Below are 18,417 nucleotides of genomic sequence, written 5' to 3'. Positions count from 1 at the left end.
GTGTGTCTGACCCATCGTTTCAGCACCTGCTTCCCAGATACATGCCAAAAAAACCCAACAAAAAACCAACCGCCACCCCCCCCCCCCCCCCCAAGTAACACCCTTCTTTTAAAAGAAGTAGCGTACAACTTTTTTGCTCTTCTCTTGAGATAGAGCACATTCTTCCCTACATAATGATGTTGTTTTCTTGTCTGGCAATGTTGTACACACTGTCACAGCTATTTGCTATGCAATTCAATTCATAAAAGTCAGCAACCCGTTGAAGTGATTAGCCATATTTGCTTAAGAGACGCCCAGTACTGGAATTGCTGGGAGAGTGCATTACGGGTCAGAATTACAATATTGACCAGGATCTGGGGGAAGCTTGTATAATCACATTAGCCATTCCTATTTATGACTCTTAACCTAGTTAACCTAAATACAGCTACTCTTAAGACATACAGGTGGGAAGTAATTCTGTATAAACTGTATACTGCATAAAGTTTATGTGCAGCCAAGTGGAAGATGGAAAGGTGGGGGAGTGGATCCTTGAGACGCAGATCACTTCAGCTGCTAGGCAGAAGCACTGGCGCTGGCTGGAGCATCAAGTGTCCCAGCCCAGACATCGACATGTTCTTGAGGGAGTGCTCCAGCAAGGACTATAAGGTCACCAGCGCTGGCTCGGTGCCTCGCTGCCCAGAGGATTTCCGTCTGTGCCTGGAGAATTTTCATCTGCATCTTCCGGGCGCTTCCCAGCCACGTGGCACAATGGGAGGCCAGAGCACTTTTGGCACAGGTGTAAGAGGCAAACATGCAGGGAATCTGTGGGACTCTTTACCTTCACCAGAAAGTAAGGCAAAGGTAAAAAAAGCAGGTATTCATGATGGGAGAAAAAAAAAGTCTCTGTGATGGAGCACAGCCTTCAGAACACAAACTGGACAATGGAAATGGCAGTGGGATTTTTCAAAGCACGAAAGTAGCTTAGCAACACGTATTTATTTCCTGTTTTAGAAAAGGTGCCATGAAGGCGTGAATTCCTAGGAGATGAATCATATATAAAAGACACGCATTGTTTAGCTTTGAAATTGCACGCGGAATACCAGTGAGATAATTCAGCATATACTCCCTTCCATTCATAAAGATAATTCAGCATATACTCTCTTCCATTCATAAAGACCTGGCATGTTGACCACCTAGCACGCGTGCATCCAAACACAGTATGAAGTTGGAAAGTCCTTGCGAAAGAGCACTTAATGTCTTTCCTCTCACTTTTCCGTTAGTGGCACAATAAGTAGCAGGTATAGATGTATCTTACAGAAAAGTAAATCCTGTCCGAGAGGTAATCTTGGTACATGAGAAAACCAAAGTTAGAAATTTCCTCTGTGTTCCTAGTTTAGTAAGTAATCATGTAATAACTTACTTCCAGGAGTCCAGAATCTAAAGAAGATGGTTGTTACAGTGTTGTTTCTGTTTGGGAAAGTGTAAAGCTCAATGATTCAGGAATTATGTTTCAGTGAAATCAAAAGAAAATCAAACTTTACTAAGAAAATTGCCAGGTTTTTCTTTACATGAATACCTTTCCGCTTTCCCGGTGACCTTCAATTTTCAAAACCGGCAACGCTGTTTCTGAAAAAATCAAGTCCGAGTGGGCATAGTTTTACAGGTTGCATTGATGACATTTATTGTTCAGCTATAATCAGATCTTTAATGGTCTTGAGCAAGCTAAACTCTATAGCTCTGTCCATAACCATACAAATATTGTTCCACCTGTGTTGAAAGGTATTTATTGATGCTTAGCAATTTATATGAGGTCATCGACCTTTCAAACAGGCCTCTTGTTGAAAATTTTATTGCCATGTTACATTGCTTGACTAAAAATAATTAACTTTCTACAACATTATTTAATGACACTTCCAAACTACCAATAATGTCAAACAGAAATGTGAGACCTCAGAAAACTCTACCTCCTGCTTACTGAGCTTTTTTTGAAAAAGAAAAGCAATTTTTTAAAAATCCATGAAGGTATGAAAATGTCCTAGTTCTATTCCTCAGGGATTTGTATGGTCCAGTAACTGCAGTATCCACACCGCCTCTGAATCTTTAATATATTTGCCCTCACAACACCTTTGTGAGAGAGTGAAAGGACTTTTTTTCTTTCAATAGATGGATATCTGAGAGATGGAATGAATAGGAATGGACATGGCATGGGCATAGACTGAGTCTTGAGATGCTGCAGGCAGGATTAGTATAGATAATGTTCTAGATGTTCAAAATGTTCTAGAAAACAGTTCTTGCAGCAAAATGCCTGGGTGTGTGACTACTTTTTCTCCCCATAGGCAATACTCAAAGCAACTCTGGGTAATTACTTATTGCTAAGTGGCTTGCTTTCCCTGTCATGGTGATTATTTAAAAAATGCATCTCTCTACACTGCAGCAGTCTATACCTGGGGGTATCTGGGCACACCTTTAGTCCTCTCACAATTTGCTGTCTGTGGCATCATGAGGGGAAACTTCCCTGTGGCAAGCACTTGCTGGAGCTTTGCTGGAAGAACCAAATGCTGCTTATGGATAAATTATGAAGGAAGGAGGCACGGCCAGCAATAAGACTACACTCAGGAATTTTAGCAATCGATAAACAATAAATATGGTACCTTACAGCTGAGTGAGGGTGTGGAATAATGCTCTTTTCAAAATCTCCCAGATGGCTCAGCCTCATTAGCTGGCTTGAAACACAGGAGAAAATGGGATCTTTTCATGTTCTCCCATTCCTCATAGTTTTCTTTGATAAACCTGTACTTCAAATGAAAATAGTGATTTAGCCTGTCTTTTGTATTTACCTTCTCACTTGCAGAATTAATAGCCCGGTCTTAAGTGACAAAGATTCATCCCTCCCCAACACCTGCAGTCTCCCCGTGCCCGGCGGAAGGTGGGAGACGGTTCAGCCCAGGGCAGAGCCGCAAGCGAGGGCTCGGGAAAGGGGACTGACTGTTTCTCTTGTGTCTTTCCTTGCCCCAGGGCCCACGCCAGCCATGCGTGTCGGTGGCTCTGTATCCAGTACAAGAGCTCAGCAGCCACTTAGAAAATGAATTCCCAGGGCTTCTGGCTTGCTCAGTTCTCTGAAAGTTAATGTGCATACAATTTCACAGCCCATTTCAACCCAAGCCACTAATGATGGTAATAAATGTCTTCCACTTGTATTGTCAGATGTAATTGGGTATTTTGAAGAAACAAGATGAATGGGACAGATTAGATCTATGAAAATGTGAGATTAAATTCCGCTTTCACTTGTAGCAGCCCTATTTGAGTATCAGAATTGGTGTCTGTGTACTACTGATTTACATATATCTGTATTTACCAATAAATCAAATATCTGTGCATGTATATAATAGACCTTGTTATTTTTAAAAGCAGAGTTTGCCTTATTCTTGAAGGAAATGGGAATTCATTGCTCAGTTTGCATATGTCCCAGAGGCACATGTCCCTTTGCCTGGGAGGCGTTCCTCGCTCCGGCTACTTCCCACTCTGCCTCTGCTCATCACCTGGAGACCACTTGCAAAGTGAAAGTTGCCCTTTTTGGCTGAGTTTAAGGGGAAGCAAATCCGACTGCAGGCTTTGCACGTGTTCACAGCATTGCTCTGCCTGTAAAGCATGCTCTGAATGAAGGAGAAGGCAGCATGTGTGTGTTGGGGTGGGTATTAAAACTGACTTTTGGGTATTCTGGAGATACTGTGCCTCCTTACCCTACCTGCCTATACCAGGAGCCCCTTCCCGGTGACTAGGCACTATCTGCTGAATAAGAACTGCAGAGACCCCAATGCATGCATGTCTCCCAAGGAATAAAGCATTACTGACGTGAGAAATGGAAACAAGAACAAATGCGTGTTAACTTCAGGGCTGGCAGGATTTTGCCTGAACATTACAGAGGCAGAAGTCACTGAAGTAAAAGCATGAAACATTTATAATATGTTAATGGAAGTATTTCTCCACACGAGCCAAGTCAGGTGATGGGATTGCATTTTGAAGGGGATGGCTCATTTGACAGACTTCAAAAATATTGATGGCTGTGCAAACGGGGACAAGGACGTACTCTGTAATCCCAGTCAGGTGTCAGGAAAGCCCTGCAGAGTGCCTAATGCCTATGTACATTGTAAGAGAGTCACGTCTTGGACTCACAGAGCCATCCAGGCTGGAAAGGAGTCCTGGAGGCTGCCTGGCTCAGCCTCCTGCCCCAAGCAGGGCCACTGAAGCCTGGAGCTGGAGGTAGGAATGAAGATTTGACAGACCAATAGCTTATTCCACTGAGGGTCCTAGAAGAATTAATATAAATGGCAACTAGAGCATGACAGTAAATTATATTGTTTATTAGAATAATTTAAATTATTCTAAATCAATGAAAGTTGGGAATTACTGAGCTTTATTAGGCTGAAAAATAAATGGAGCAGTAAGCCTAGCTGTTGCTTGAAGAGGGATGTTATACAGCAGGGTTGCAGATATCATATGCTCCTCCACACCAGCATCCTGCCCAGGTCTGAGTCTCTACTGCATCTGAAAAAAAACATGAAAGATGAAAATGCCCCAGCAAATGCCCAGTGTAACTGCTGCAGCAGTCTGCATGACAGCAAGTTGGAGCAATTGCTTTCAGATGAACTGGCTGTCTCATCTAAAGCTAAGTCACAGCATCGTCAAGCTTCTTTAATGTTCAAGACTGTGAATTATTTGAAAGAGTGTCACAGAAGAAAGTGAGGCTCCTGCAATGGAGTCTGGACCGTGCCCTGTCAAATCCCTTTTAGCATCCCAAGTGGGAAGGAGTTACCATCACCTACGTTTTCCTCCAAAGGACACAGGTTGAGGACTCCAGGTAGAGCTCGGCAAAAAATCTGAATGCCTCTAAAGGAAACTTGTCCCAGGGAGTCTGGCAGCCAATCAATATCATATTCTGAATATCTGCCCAGCCCCCTGTAAGTTTTTATTAATTTAAACTTATTGAACTTATAGGAAGAAAAGCTAGAAATTGTACAACTATCTTTTTTTTTTCCACCTTCCTTCATTTTGACCACTGAATTGATATGGCATATGCACAGATTTGTATTCATGAAGTCCAAGAGCACATCGATTCATTTGTGCCCAGGATACACATCCTGCAAGGTCCTATGCTGAATGCAGACAAGGTAAAATTTTTGCAGTGCAAGAAGAAAAACAACTGTAAGGCTGATCGCTTAAAAGACTGAATGTTTTGTTCCTCTTCCTTCAGCACAAGCTGCTCTAGCCAAGAATATTAACGCGAGTAACAAAAGGGATGGCTGAAGGGGAAGTGCAAGATGAGGCTTAACATCCTCCAGGCCTGAACCTAAAGTACTTTCTGCAGCTGAAGCCGCTATTGTTGCTAAAGAGCCTGTTGTCAGTTCAGGGACACAGAAGCAAGCCTGCCTATATTGCTTGAAATTCAAGGGGAGTAAATTACTGGAGTTACAGTGTGAAAGGAGTGTCTTGTCATCTGGGAAGGCCCAGAAGATGGTCTCATACACGTCTTTATGAAGGTCCATATTTTCCTAGATGTTAAGGATTCACTCCTTAACAGCGAGTGTCCTTTGAAAGCCCTGAGAATGTCTGAAGTTCACCCAGTCAGGCCATTAGACAGCTGTGCTGTCCAGAGGAGTGGGAAGGAGGGGAGCGGCCAGCCTCACTGGCTTGCGGTGCCTGGGACAGCCGATCCTCGGGAGACTGCAGAGCAGAGAAAGTGTCTCAGCTTGCACACCCCTCCATCCCCATGGGACAAGAGCATCTTTCCATTTCCCATGGGTAAACTCAGAGCCTTTGCTCAGGCCCAGTTACAGCTTCATCGGTGTTAGATGAAGTACCAAGCCAGCAACTGGCTGAAGACCTGCCTGGTGTAATTGCCCTGGCCTCAGACCGCCCAGGCGTTTGTCCCGGGGTGCACCCATGGCAGGCAGGCAGGCAGGGACCCGCTGACGCCTCGGCTGCGATGCTGAGCACTTCTGGGGCTGCTCACGGGCCTGATGAAATGGGAAAACTGGTGACTCATGCAAATCATAGCTGGCCCTCCGGTCAGAAAAGCACAGTGGTTACCAGGCATGAATAGACAACCTAATGCATGCAGTTTTTTTTTTCTACTCCCCCCCATGCACCAAAGAAGCAATTAAGGTTCAGAGAGCATTTCCCACGAAGGCAGAGGGCGGTGGGTTAGTGGCTTCCTTCCTTGCTGGGCTGCGGGGCTCCCTCGGCCGAGCCGTGGCAGGGGGTGATGAAGGAAGGAAGCGGATAACACACGGCGGTCCTGCACACACCGGGGGGCCGCGGAGGAAGAATCAGTGGTTGTGAGCTGTGAATATCTGGGTTGGAGAATAAAAGCCAGGTGATACCGATCTCCAGATGGGGCCCGAGCTTCCCCCCCCAGCACCGCTGCCGGGTCTGTGAGAACCACTCGCTCAGGAGCTAAGACCCTCCTGCACCTCTCGGGCAGTGCCTGCTGTCCTGCCATCCTGCCGTCCTGCCATCCTGTCCTGCTGTCCTGCCTCTGACCCGAGCCACAGGGCCCGGCCGTTCAGGCCAGGGAAAACTGCATGGCGAGTCGAGCCCAGGCTTCAGCAGACCCCGGGAGACAGCGGGGTGGTTGCTTCATTCGGTGTTGTGATGGGAAAAACCCGAGCAGGAGACAGAGGGAGAAACTTCAAAGTTAAGTTAATTAGCCAAAAGATGCTCTCCCCCCCAAAAAAAACCCCCTTCAAGACAATAGTTGTATCCACACTGTTTTTCACTCTATCTATGGTTATATAACTATTATCTATCTTAAAAACAAGTAGCGTTGCCAGGTCAATGTATCATTTATTATCTTCTATACATAACCTTGCTTGTATGTTCAGCCTTAATATTAAATGAGCAGGGAAACGACAGTCACTGGTTTTGGTGGGAAGCGTATATATCCCCCATATTACAGTTTGTCTTATATTTTAAGTAATACAGAGAATAGGAAAAACACAGTGCCCACAAAAATTGCAGTGGAAATTACAACCTAAGTATTATTCCAGGATCTAATTACACTGAAATGTGAAGGAAATGAGATAACATCTAGGTCAGGTGAATTCATCAATAAAACTTTCATTCGCTTTTGTGGCATGTCTTTCCCCAAAAATATACCACATTAATTACAGGATTAAAAGCAAAGATGAGGAAGAAAAGAAGTGGGTAAAAGTGGCGATAAATGAACAAAAAAAGGAGAGATAGTAAGGTCTTGTGCTTAAACAGAGCCTTCCACCAGGCCACAGTTTGGTGTGAGAGAGACTGAGAATGCTTTTTTTTTTGTTATTCATGTGGCTCGTGGTTCAAAGATGAAACACTGCAAACATCTGTGCTCTGCTCTGCCCTATTTAAATCACTTCAGGACAAATCCAGCCCTGTTGTAAGTGGGTGTAACTGTTCAAGCCAGTGGAGTTGCACCTGCTTACACTAAGGCGGAATTTGGCTCAGCTTGGATCCAAATTAACTCAACATTTGGAAATAAAAATGAGAAGCTTGGCATATTCCAGCATTTCATCTGGAATCTCATAATGCCTGAGATTAGTTATCTAACAGATTTACAGCTTGAAAAACATTTTATTCTGCTGCCAACTCAGTCCAAAAATCTCCCTCTGCCTGCTCCCTTCATCCTTCCTCCCTCCTCTCCCCAGGCAGGAGGATGGGTCCTGCTGCAGCGGGTGGGGAGCACAGCTAATAACACCACATCCTTTTCCATCTCCAAAGTGCTCCACAGGAGACAGATAGGTTGTTCCTGTTGGTAAGGCTGGCCCTGCTGCACTCATCTGCCAGCTTCTCCTCAGACCGTGAGGATGTGAGCGTCTGAGGATGAGGGACGCTTCCTGCACCGGCACTGCCAAGGACCGGGCCGGCAATGTCTGGCATCGCCAGGAAGGAGGAAGTCTGGTTTCCTCCCTTAATTACTAAAGAACTGGTACAGAGGCTTGTGTGGGGAGGAGAGTAATTTCTCAATTTTTTTTTTTAATTATTTTTGCAGCTTTGTATATCTGCCACGTTTCTTTAGGAGACATAAGGGACAAGTAGTTAAGCCTGGAAACTGGTAAGCATTGAAATGGGTATCTCTCAAAGAAATGAAAGCACAAGGAAATGTCAAAGATCCTCCACGCTAAGCCCACCCGTTCAGAAAAAGCCTGAGTAAATAGATAGCCTGTGCAATGTGTTGGGAAAGTCAACAAACTGGGGCTCTCTCACACGAAGGGGGAAGGGAATTCCTGAATCAAGGATTCTCTCCTGAGGAGACCCTGCCCACAACCCGGGGAAGTACGGAGTTACAGCCTGTTGATGCAATTTCTTGCTTAGCCCTCCAGAAGGAGTAGTCCAAGAAAGCACCCTTGAGCCTAGGAGAATCTGGCTCAACAGAGCGGAGTCACTTGCGTTACGCTTGGAAATGAGCCACAAGACAGATTAGTCTTTGCATTACACATTTGTTATGTTTGAACATTGTTATATGCGCATAGGTATGCGCATGATACCCCAGCCTTTCAGAGACGACCAAGTGAGCACACTGTCGCGATCCAGGAAGGGTTGTAAAACCACCAGTAACGTTTGCAAAATTGGTAGGTGGTAGGAAACACTGCTTGGAGAAGAGGAAGAACACATATGGCTCAGCTGGGAAGGCAGTGGTCTCTTGGATTAAGTAATTGCAGAATCACAGAGTGGCTGAGGTTGGAAGGGACCTCTGGAGGTCACCTGGTCCAACCCCCCTGCTCAAGCAGGGCCACCCCTAGAGCATGCTACCCAGGACCATGCCCAGACAGCTTTTGATATCTCCAAGGGGGGAGACTCCACAACTCCCCTGGGCAACCTGTGCCAATGCTTAGTCAATTGGTAGAACCCTGGTAGAACCTCACAGCCCAGCATCTCTCCGTCTTTCAATCATAGGATTGCCATTTCAGCCCCATCTCAGCCCAGCAAGGGAACTGAGCTGCTGCCCTGCCTGTGTGGGATAGCAGGTGGGTCACCTGAAAGGTCAGCAAGGTGCCGATGCCACCACAGGGCGCATTGTCCCATCGCTTCCCTTTTCAGCTTCATATCCACATGAATACGCAGGTTATATCCATCCAGAACACAGCACAAACCGCACAACTGAAAAATTAATAATCCAGATTTTCTCCAAGTGGAAAGAAGGAAGCAACTCAAATGGAGCTTTATCTGGCTTTCATTAATAGACATGCTCCTGTCACCTCAGGCTTCAGAGCAGCATCACCTGGTAGATGTCTGAGAATCGACATTCCCACCACACCTTCATCTCTTACGGGAGGGAAGACAAGCGCGTACTACAGCAACACTCTTCATCTACCCCCAATCTCCAGCAAAATACGAGTTGGTCAAATGATCTACCTTGTCTTAGCTTGTATCCTGCTTTTGTCACTAGATGTTTTTTACAAAGACTGTTTTTTTAAGCTTTTTTTGTCGAGCTGAAGACAGAAGCTTGTTGATAATATTGTCCGTGTCAGGATAAGACTGAACACATTATTTGTAAAATGGTGAGGCCTGGCTTTTCTGAAGGAAACTGTCAACAGTTGCCGTGAAAGCTGTTTGAAAGAAATCGCTATTTGCCTATAACAATTTCATCGGCAATGAAGAACCTACTTTCAAACTACAAATAGCAGTCAGCTCACCTTCCAGTTCCTCCTTGAGTTTTCCTATTTAAAGCACACTGGATTATTTCCTAGCGGCATGCAAATAACAGACCTTGGATCAACAACAAGCTAAAGAAGAGCACAAGGAAGCAGAGGACTACACCACCCAGACAAGGGCAGCAAGAACCAAGAAACCTTTTATTAAAGCAGACGTAAATTCCTATTTGGTGAAAATCAGTGGGAATTTTGCCATTCACTTCAAACTGCTATGGTCTGATCCATAAGAGTTTGAATCTAAACAGAAAAAAAATGTACTGACACTTTGGACACCAAGGAGAACATGATAAATCAGCTGGTCAGCAGAAATGAGATATTAAATCTTTTTTGGCTCTGTTTGGGATCTTTTGGAGGTGAGAACTTTTATAAGTATACTTACTGTTATATTTTACTTTAGGCAGGAAACAAGCTAGTTTTTCATTTCTCCTTCAAATGTTCAGAAGTAATTTTTACACTCAGTAAGTCTGCATTAAGAAGGGATGAAAAGTCAAGTCCATTGTGGTGTGCCTTGGATGGCAGATTAGCAAGGATCAGCAAAAAAATTTTAAAGAACATCATCAGATTGTTAATTCTATGACAATTCATAACTGGGAGCTAACTCCTGCCATCAAGAAATCAAGAAGTAGCTCTTATTATCAATGATTGTAGTATCTCTGATTTTTCTCCCTATCACATGGACTGGTGGCAAGATCCAGCCAGCGTAACTCGTAACAGTGATGACTTGTGTCACACTTCTTTACTGACATGTAAAATCTAGAAAATAATTTGTTCATCTTAGCTTGTGATGAAACTTGTGTCAGTCATGTCATCTAACTTGAGTTTAGGGTTTTTTCAATATTTCACCAAGGTGTGAAATAGAGGCACCAAGTTTCTCCTGTCATTGGAGTCCAGGTTCCATTGAAACCACATATTTCCAAGTCTGGAATTTACCCAGAAAGCAGCAGTATTTTTGTCATTCCTGCAGATGTCTGTGGGACAAGCCTATCAATCTGTACAGTTGCTTGTGATTCAATGTGCTTGTAAAAATGAGCAATTCTCATGGTTGCCTGTGGTAGTTACTTGCTTTGTTTTGACTTGCTCTATTACTTATTTTCTTTTGTCTCCCAGTCAGAGAAAAATAAAATTGCTGATAAACAATACTACTGTGTGATATAAAGTATTCGGAATTGTGAATGAAAGAAGCTGGCAGGGAGGGGGAAATAACAGAGGGTAATTTTCTCACATCTCTTTGACCCGAAGCAATAATAAATGTGAAGTCTGTATGATTGTGGATGATGTTTTTATATACATATCATATTTTAGATTGGTTTGGGAGAGAAACACATAAAATTGATTGACTGGTGATGTGGCAGTAATTATGCAAATAGAGCAACTTGACCATAAAACACTTTAAAGCAGAGAAGGTAGCTCAGTAACAAGTAAGCACAAAAACTGTGGTTCTTGTATCTGTCCTAATGCCCTGACATCTCTCCTGCCAAAGCATGAAAGGAATGGATGTTGTGTAACAAAATTAAAACTTCATAAAATGTCAGATGAAGGTCATAAATAACTTTTCCTTATAAAAAGCATGCCTTTAATTGTCGACTGTGTCTTTCTTACAATTTTGTTCAGTCTTGGTCAAAGTTCAGTTTTATGAGACCAACCTTGTGCAGCAAACACACCTTTGCTCTGCTGCTTTACTGCAGCGTTAATGGTTCATTTGCCTTTGGGGGTAGGGGAAGGTAAGCGCTGCTGTTCCAGCCTTTACCTTATGCTGCTCAAATGAGAACCATGAGATAATATTAGTTCATTGAATCATTCCACGAATCATTCTCAGTTGCTGTGATAGCAAGTACCAGCAGAGTGTCCCCCCACTGCCTACTCTACAGCCCCTGTATTTTTGCAGCTGCATGAATCGTAAGTGATGCAAAATGGTGGATGCTTGAGAAGGGGAAAAGAAAAGGAACGATGCACATTCTCATCCTGATCCCAAATGAAGCCTGAATAAAAGAACTCTCTGTTCATTTTTTTCTTTCTTGCCACTCGCTTTCTTCTATCCAAGATGTTTTAACCCTACCCCAGGCCATATGTGCCTCTGTACGTCATCATGACCCCAGACAAACTCAACCCAGGTCTGCAGTGCATGCACCAAATCCCCACGGCCCTTCCAGCCTTCCTCAGCATCAGCCATGTGCTAGTGGCATTCCCATTGGAGAGGAAGGTTTATCCAGCAACCATCTCTCCAGCAAGTCCCTGGCTGATCCATACTGATACCTGCAGTCAAATGGTTACTCCATTTCTATGGGTTTACCATACTTGTATTTGCCCCAATCCTACAGGTCAGGCAGCTGGTCAGAGCCTGAGGTATCTCTACCCTTTAGCAAAGAGCCTGGACCGTCTTTGAGTGGAAACCAGGGGGCAGGGGTGGAAGAACACTCATCTGAGCACAGATTTGGCCTTAATTTGGCCTAGATTTGGGATGTGGGTGAAGAACTCTCCAATACCTGGGAAATCAGAGATGTTTGTCTGGAGGCAGCCATGGCATTAATTTTAGCAAAGCAGAAATTGCCCACACGGACAGACTGGTGAGCAGTAAGCCAAGAAGCAGACCTACAAGCATGCAACACACCAGAGAGGGTGGAGAGCATCTCCCAACACTTCTACCTACCAGAGCTATCAGGAGATAGTTGGAGATCCTGGACAGATCCTCTTTTTTCAGCTGTCACTTTGTCCAGGCAGAGTTCGAACTTCTCCCACACCAGCTATGGCACGCCCTTGGCCAACTGCTCTCCTCAGCAGCGAGTCCAGTGCCTTTGGGCAGGTTTGGTATGTAGGACAGTCTTGTTGTGCCTGCGCTCTTGGCCTGATGCTTTTGGATGTCCCTGAGAGACCTGCTGTGCCCAAACAGGCCAGTTCTGCAGCACAGGCTTCCTTGTGACAAAATCACTTCTCTGCATTTTCTGTGGACTAACTCTCCCAAGCTGAACATGGCCTTTGTGTGTACCCCTCTGGAGGATGACATAACACTGCATAAAGGCAGCCATACTCCTCTCAAATACCAATAAGCAGTGTCAACATGATGTGGACAGCATGCTGTTGGAGGATCTAGGTTTTGAGATATTAGAGACAGTCATTTATCAGAAGTGGCTTGACAAGGATCAGCTGTGCTCAGTATCTTCAAAAGATGACCTAGGGACCATCGAATGAAGCTAATAGGAACTGGGTTCATGACAAGCCAAAGGGGGTGGTTCTTCTTGCAGCAGGTACTAGATCTGTGCAGTTTCTTGTCAAAGGACCCCATGGATGCACACAGTTTACATGGGATCAGGGGGGAACAGGACAAGCCCTGGACAAGATATCCATTGCAAGCTACTACTTAAAAAACTGCAAATAAACTGCAGTGGCTAGGAAAGTCCAAAACGTTCTGAGCTGAAAATGGTCAGAGCGTGCAAGGGAATTAAAGGAAAACATTACACATACTTGCCCTGTTCTCACGCTCCCCAAGCGTGTAGCCAGTTTTTTGTAACCAGTTTTAGAGACAGAATATTGGGCTAGAAGTATCCTTGGTCTGAACCAGTACATTCACACAGATGTTTTCCCTACAATTAGACTGCTAAATGCTTTTTTGCCATCTAGGCAGGACATAATAATAATAATAAAAAAAAAAAAAAAAAAAGGAGGATTGAATCTTGAAGCTTTTCCTCTCTTGAGCAGAAAGTCACTCCCACCCCCATTATTTCACAACTAGTTATGGAGACTAGCTGAAACCAAGACTGAAAAGGTGAAGGTGAGGAATCTCAGCTGCTCTCAGCAGTGTTATAAGGCAAGACCATGATCATGCTAGAAATGGTCATGATCATATAGTCCAATAGTCAACATGAAATCAACAGATGTTGATTTCTCCCATGTGTAGAAACAGTGATTTTCATACTGTATGACAAGATCAATAGGTCATCAAGCAGCAAACACTATGTCATGACATGTGAGGGTCTATCTGCTCTGGGAAACCGGGAGCTCCTGCCCTGTGCAGCTTTCATGGTAACTGTGCACATACTTTTTTTTTTTTCTTATTTGGTTATTGTGCAGGTTTCTGGAGCCCTTGTCAGGCATGAAGTCTCACAGACAGATAGACAGCCACAATGGTGACAACTTCCATGGCTCCAGTAAAGATAGTAGCTTAGTGTTACCAGGTGAGATGAACAGGACTTGGTAAGGGCATGCTTTTTAGCCCTAGTGTTGTCATCTGCATTTAGTCCAGTGTCCAGCTGGACTAACACAGAATTAGCTAGATATAGGAAAGATGTGTTTATTCTCTAACACCAACAGCCAGTATACCCAGGAGACAGTCCTTCAACACAGGACATATCAGACACCAAAGAAAAGGCAACATTTCAGCCCATGTGCTGCAGCTAGTCCAAACACAGAAGCATAACTCCTGCTGGGGTCATTTAGCACTTAAAGGTAACTAGTAGGCAAGTGAGAAAAAAAAGTCCACCTCTGATTTAAAAGCAATGCTTGAACCTGGCACAGCAGAAACAATAGGCTGTTTCCCAAGTGGAGATCAGGTATGTTTATTTTACTGAAATATATAGGTTTGTGACAATCAAAAGCAGATGTTCATTAACAGGCAGAGACGTAGGTAGGTTTCCAAGGCATAAAGCATGAGGAGGGCAAAGAGGCAAAACATTCAGTCTCCTGCCTTGCACCTGAATCTGCCCAGTCCCTTAAATCAGTTTTCAACAATGCTTTTTGATTTTCATGGTTTTAAGTAACAGCTGTGGAGATGCTGCTCCTGCTAGCCTTGCAGAACAAGTACTTTGGAGATAATTTTGATTCCTATTTCAGGATATTTCCCCTTTGTTTGCCTTTAACTTGAGCTGGGATCTGGAAATGGATTTGAAATCTGATGTCTGAAGATGTGCAGAGCTGAGCGACTTCTTTTATAAACCCACTGCAACCTTCAGTCTGGAGCTGAGTTCCTTCAGAGCCTGCGTGTGCTCAGGTCCCATGTTCAGTACAGAGGGATCCCTGTGGACGTGTTACTCCTTATATAGCTCTCTGTGTCTCCTAACAGTTTGAAACTCCCTTGCTGGAGGTGAGTGATGTTGCACCGGACCAGGGCAACCTTATTTCAAGCAGGAACTGTCAGCAGAATCAGTGCAAGGTCAGCTGCTCTGGTTGTTCCTTTCAGGAAACTACTCCTCCTACAGACACCCTTACACTAAACAAACCCCCTTAACTACATGTGCTGCAGCATTCCTCCATTCACTGGCGTCATGAAGACTGGCAAAAAATGCCATGGCAGCAAATGTTAGCAGACTGCCAGACCAAATCAAGCCCCATTTTCCCTTGTACAAGGACAACTCCAAGATAACTTAGCAGTTGGCTGAGTTTCTCTTTCCAAACAGTGCGGCAGAGTATCAGCAAAAGAAAGTCTCAGGAGTGTTTCTGCCAGGGAAATTGAGCAATGGGACCTGTAACTGCATTCAACACACCAGCAAAAGAATTATTTTTATCAGCCGACCCTGAGCATGCCTATAAGATCATGAGTTTAAATTTTTGTCTACAAGTGCGTCTGAACCACAGTTCCAAACCAAACTGAGGTCTACACGTTGCAGATCAGTCACTTGAGTGCTTTAAAAATGAAAAACAGACAAAAGAAACAGGGTGGATTTTGACTCGTGAAAATTCCCCAAATGGCACTCTGCATTCACTTTCCTTCATCAAAAAGCCTGAGACATCTCTACCCACCCACCCACCCACGTGGCTCACACTCCCAGAACACGTGTGCTCTGAGACCAAGATGGTTGCTTGCCTACTAGACTATGTGGCCTATGAGTTATCCTCAGTGGAAATGCTCATGAACGCACCTTGCAAAACAGCTCTGAAGGGGAGGGGACCCAGCTCCTCAGCTGCTGCATTTCAGGGATAATGGTCACAGTAGCAGAATCCTAGCCCTAACTCCTGCAAAAACCTGCCAGCTGTGTGATTATACAACGTATGATACCTCTGACATAAAAGGGGATGACCTTTGAATAATATTGGCTATCTGAAGTGGTAATGACTAATTAGAGTACCAAGGCTGAGTCCTGGTTCTCATCAGCAGAGGCTCCTGGGTCCCTGCTACCCTGAGAGGGAGGTGGCAGAAAGGAGCTTGAGGACAGCCTGGAGGAGGACTCCAAGGACTCTAGTGGGCCAAGAAGCTCCTCAATGTCCCCCACACATGGTGCAGAGAAGCGTTTTGGCAAGGTCAGGGAGCAATGGGCATGTAGGTTGTTTGTCTACACGTGGCACAGACCTTGAGGCCATATGAGTGGTAAGTAGGTCTCTCGTCCATGTCCACAAGGGATGCAAGACCTGGAGTCTGAGCTGTGGAGAGGTCTCTGCATCCCCGCTCTGCTCTGCTTCCATTGCCTAATCCCTGTGCTGCAGACCATTGACGGGGATAACAAAGTTAAAACAGGTATTTGACACCACAAGCCTTATTTCACCGTGTTATGAAAAGTCACACAGGGCAGTCTTTATTTCCCAGGCTCAGCATTCAGAGCAAACACGCTGCTGTAATCTTTAGCAAATACATTTTTGCTTGCACAATAAATCTGTTCAGAAATCACACATTTCCATTCAAACTAGTCACTAAAGAGTCACGTGTTGGGGCCTATCTCTGCTTTGTGCTGACACTGCATAGGCAGAGAATCACGTGCCTTCATGAAAAAATATCCCCAGTCTTAAAGCAGGACTTGGCCCAGGGTCACATAAAACTCATCTACATTTCATATTGTGTTTCCTCTTCTTTCTTCACCAACCAGTCTTGAAATATGTCGCTTCCGTGCAAGCAGACCAACACACAGCACAAATACACACCAAGTGGCTGTATCTATGCTGGGAAATAAAATGGGCCAGGGAACAGCCAAAGGAGGAGTACTGCAAAGCACAGCCTATGTCCCTCCAGATAAGCTCTCTTACCCTCCAAAGCAGGGGGGCAGCAATCCAAAGCGGGAGCAGTCCCTGGCCCAGCTGCTATTCCCTAACCAGGGGCAGCAGCTGGGAAAGTGCTAGGTGGTCCCAACCAAAACCGTGCCAAGAAGTCACCAATATGAGCTGTCACACACCATTGCCCATGTCCTGGCGCTGGTGAGATACTGCCAGAGTCCACCAGCTGGGACATCACCTGGGACCTGGAAGATAGTAAATGTCTTCTCTATGAATGACTCCTGTGAGATTTCGGGAAAACTATAGAGGCGTTCTCATCCCTGTTGATGCATAAAATGGGGATAATAAGCCCCACCGTATAACTCAGCAGTGGAGGGAGGACAGAGCATTTTCCAGCTTGGATAGTAATGGGGAAGCATCTGAGTACCCTGGATGTATGACTGGGTTTATCCCATTGTGTTTGATAATTTTCATTTGAACAGAGAGTAAATACTGATTTAAGTGGGTCTCATTCATAATCAGAACAGGATTTTGGCCACTGCTTTAAATTACAAATGAAGCCACTCATCTGCATTGGAAACAGGCGTATTTGAATAAAAAGGAACATATACCTTCAAAATATATAGTTAAAAATATTTTGCCGTATTCTGAAATGAAGTGTTTTGCATTTTATTCCCTATTGGTATATATCTTTTTTCTTCTTTCATTTGTGTGAGTGAAAGGTGATTATCCATTATATTTTTATGACCTACTTATTGCTGTTACCTGGAATGATACCACTACCTGAACTTCAGTATAGAGAGGCTACCACTTCCTTATATTGCGGAATCTAATAAATGGGGTGGAAAAAAAAATCAGGAAGTGGTTTTATTCAATGCTGTGGATTTAAAGATTTTTCCAGTCCCTCGATTTTCCAGAAATATATGGGAGACAGCCCTGCAGCTGGGAAGAAACAAAACAAAATGCGTAGGATGAAACAGAGGGAGAGAGGGAGAAAAAGAGAAAAAGAGGGAAGGAGAGGAAGAAGGGAGGAGGGAAAGCAAGCAAGAAGAAGGAACCACCCAGGCTGATGTTCCCTTGCTCGCTCATGCACCCACACACCACTATGGCATTTACAAGCCTGCAGCTCTGCTGGATGCAACGCACCCCCGATTTTCAGACTTCAGTCTGAAACTTCAGTGCAGACTTCAGTGCTAAAGATCCTCCAAATTTTGCAGCCCATATGTAGAGCTACATAGGGATAGTATGCTTGAAATGCATAGTTTAGCTAAGTTCTTCCAACCTACCTGGCCTTCCCCTTATACATACAGTAGATCTCCGTTTAAAACCTGAAAGGTATATAGCATCTATGTTGCCCAGTCAGGGGCTATATTTCCACCTTCAGGGAAGGTGTAAGGGCGAGGGAAGCATGGTGGAAAGCTGCTGTTTTCTGAGGAGTGCACCACCCCCAGCAGGGCTTTACCTCTGGGTAATGTAGGTTACATAGGTGTAGGCTCTCCTTTGAAACTCATGCATGAGACTGTTCTGTGAAAAAACTTCTGCACAGCAGTGAGGCTTTTTGCAAAGGCTGGTGTATGAAAGACTTGCAAATGCATATACTTCGTGGTCATGGGAAGCCGTAAATGCAAGCCTACATCCTCCACTCCTGGGGGTTCACAAAACTGCAGTGATGCCGGGAGATGGAGAAGACTCGACACCAGGTGAGGGTCAGCTGCAAAATATCTGTTTTTCCATGTGGAAGAGTTAACTGGAAAGACGGTTAAAGAACAATATTCCATGACGTCAGTGGTGTTTATGACATGCCCTTTAATTACCCCTACCAGTAAATCAGCGT

The sequence above is a fragment of the Mycteria americana genome, chromosome 2 (genome assembly GCF_035582795.1).
Source record: "Mycteria americana isolate JAX WOST 10 ecotype Jacksonville Zoo and Gardens chromosome 2, USCA_MyAme_1.0, whole genome shotgun sequence".
Classification (NCBI taxonomy): Eukaryota; Metazoa; Chordata; class Aves; order Ciconiiformes; family Ciconiidae; genus Mycteria; species Mycteria americana.
This window is presented reverse-complemented; position numbering follows the sequence as displayed.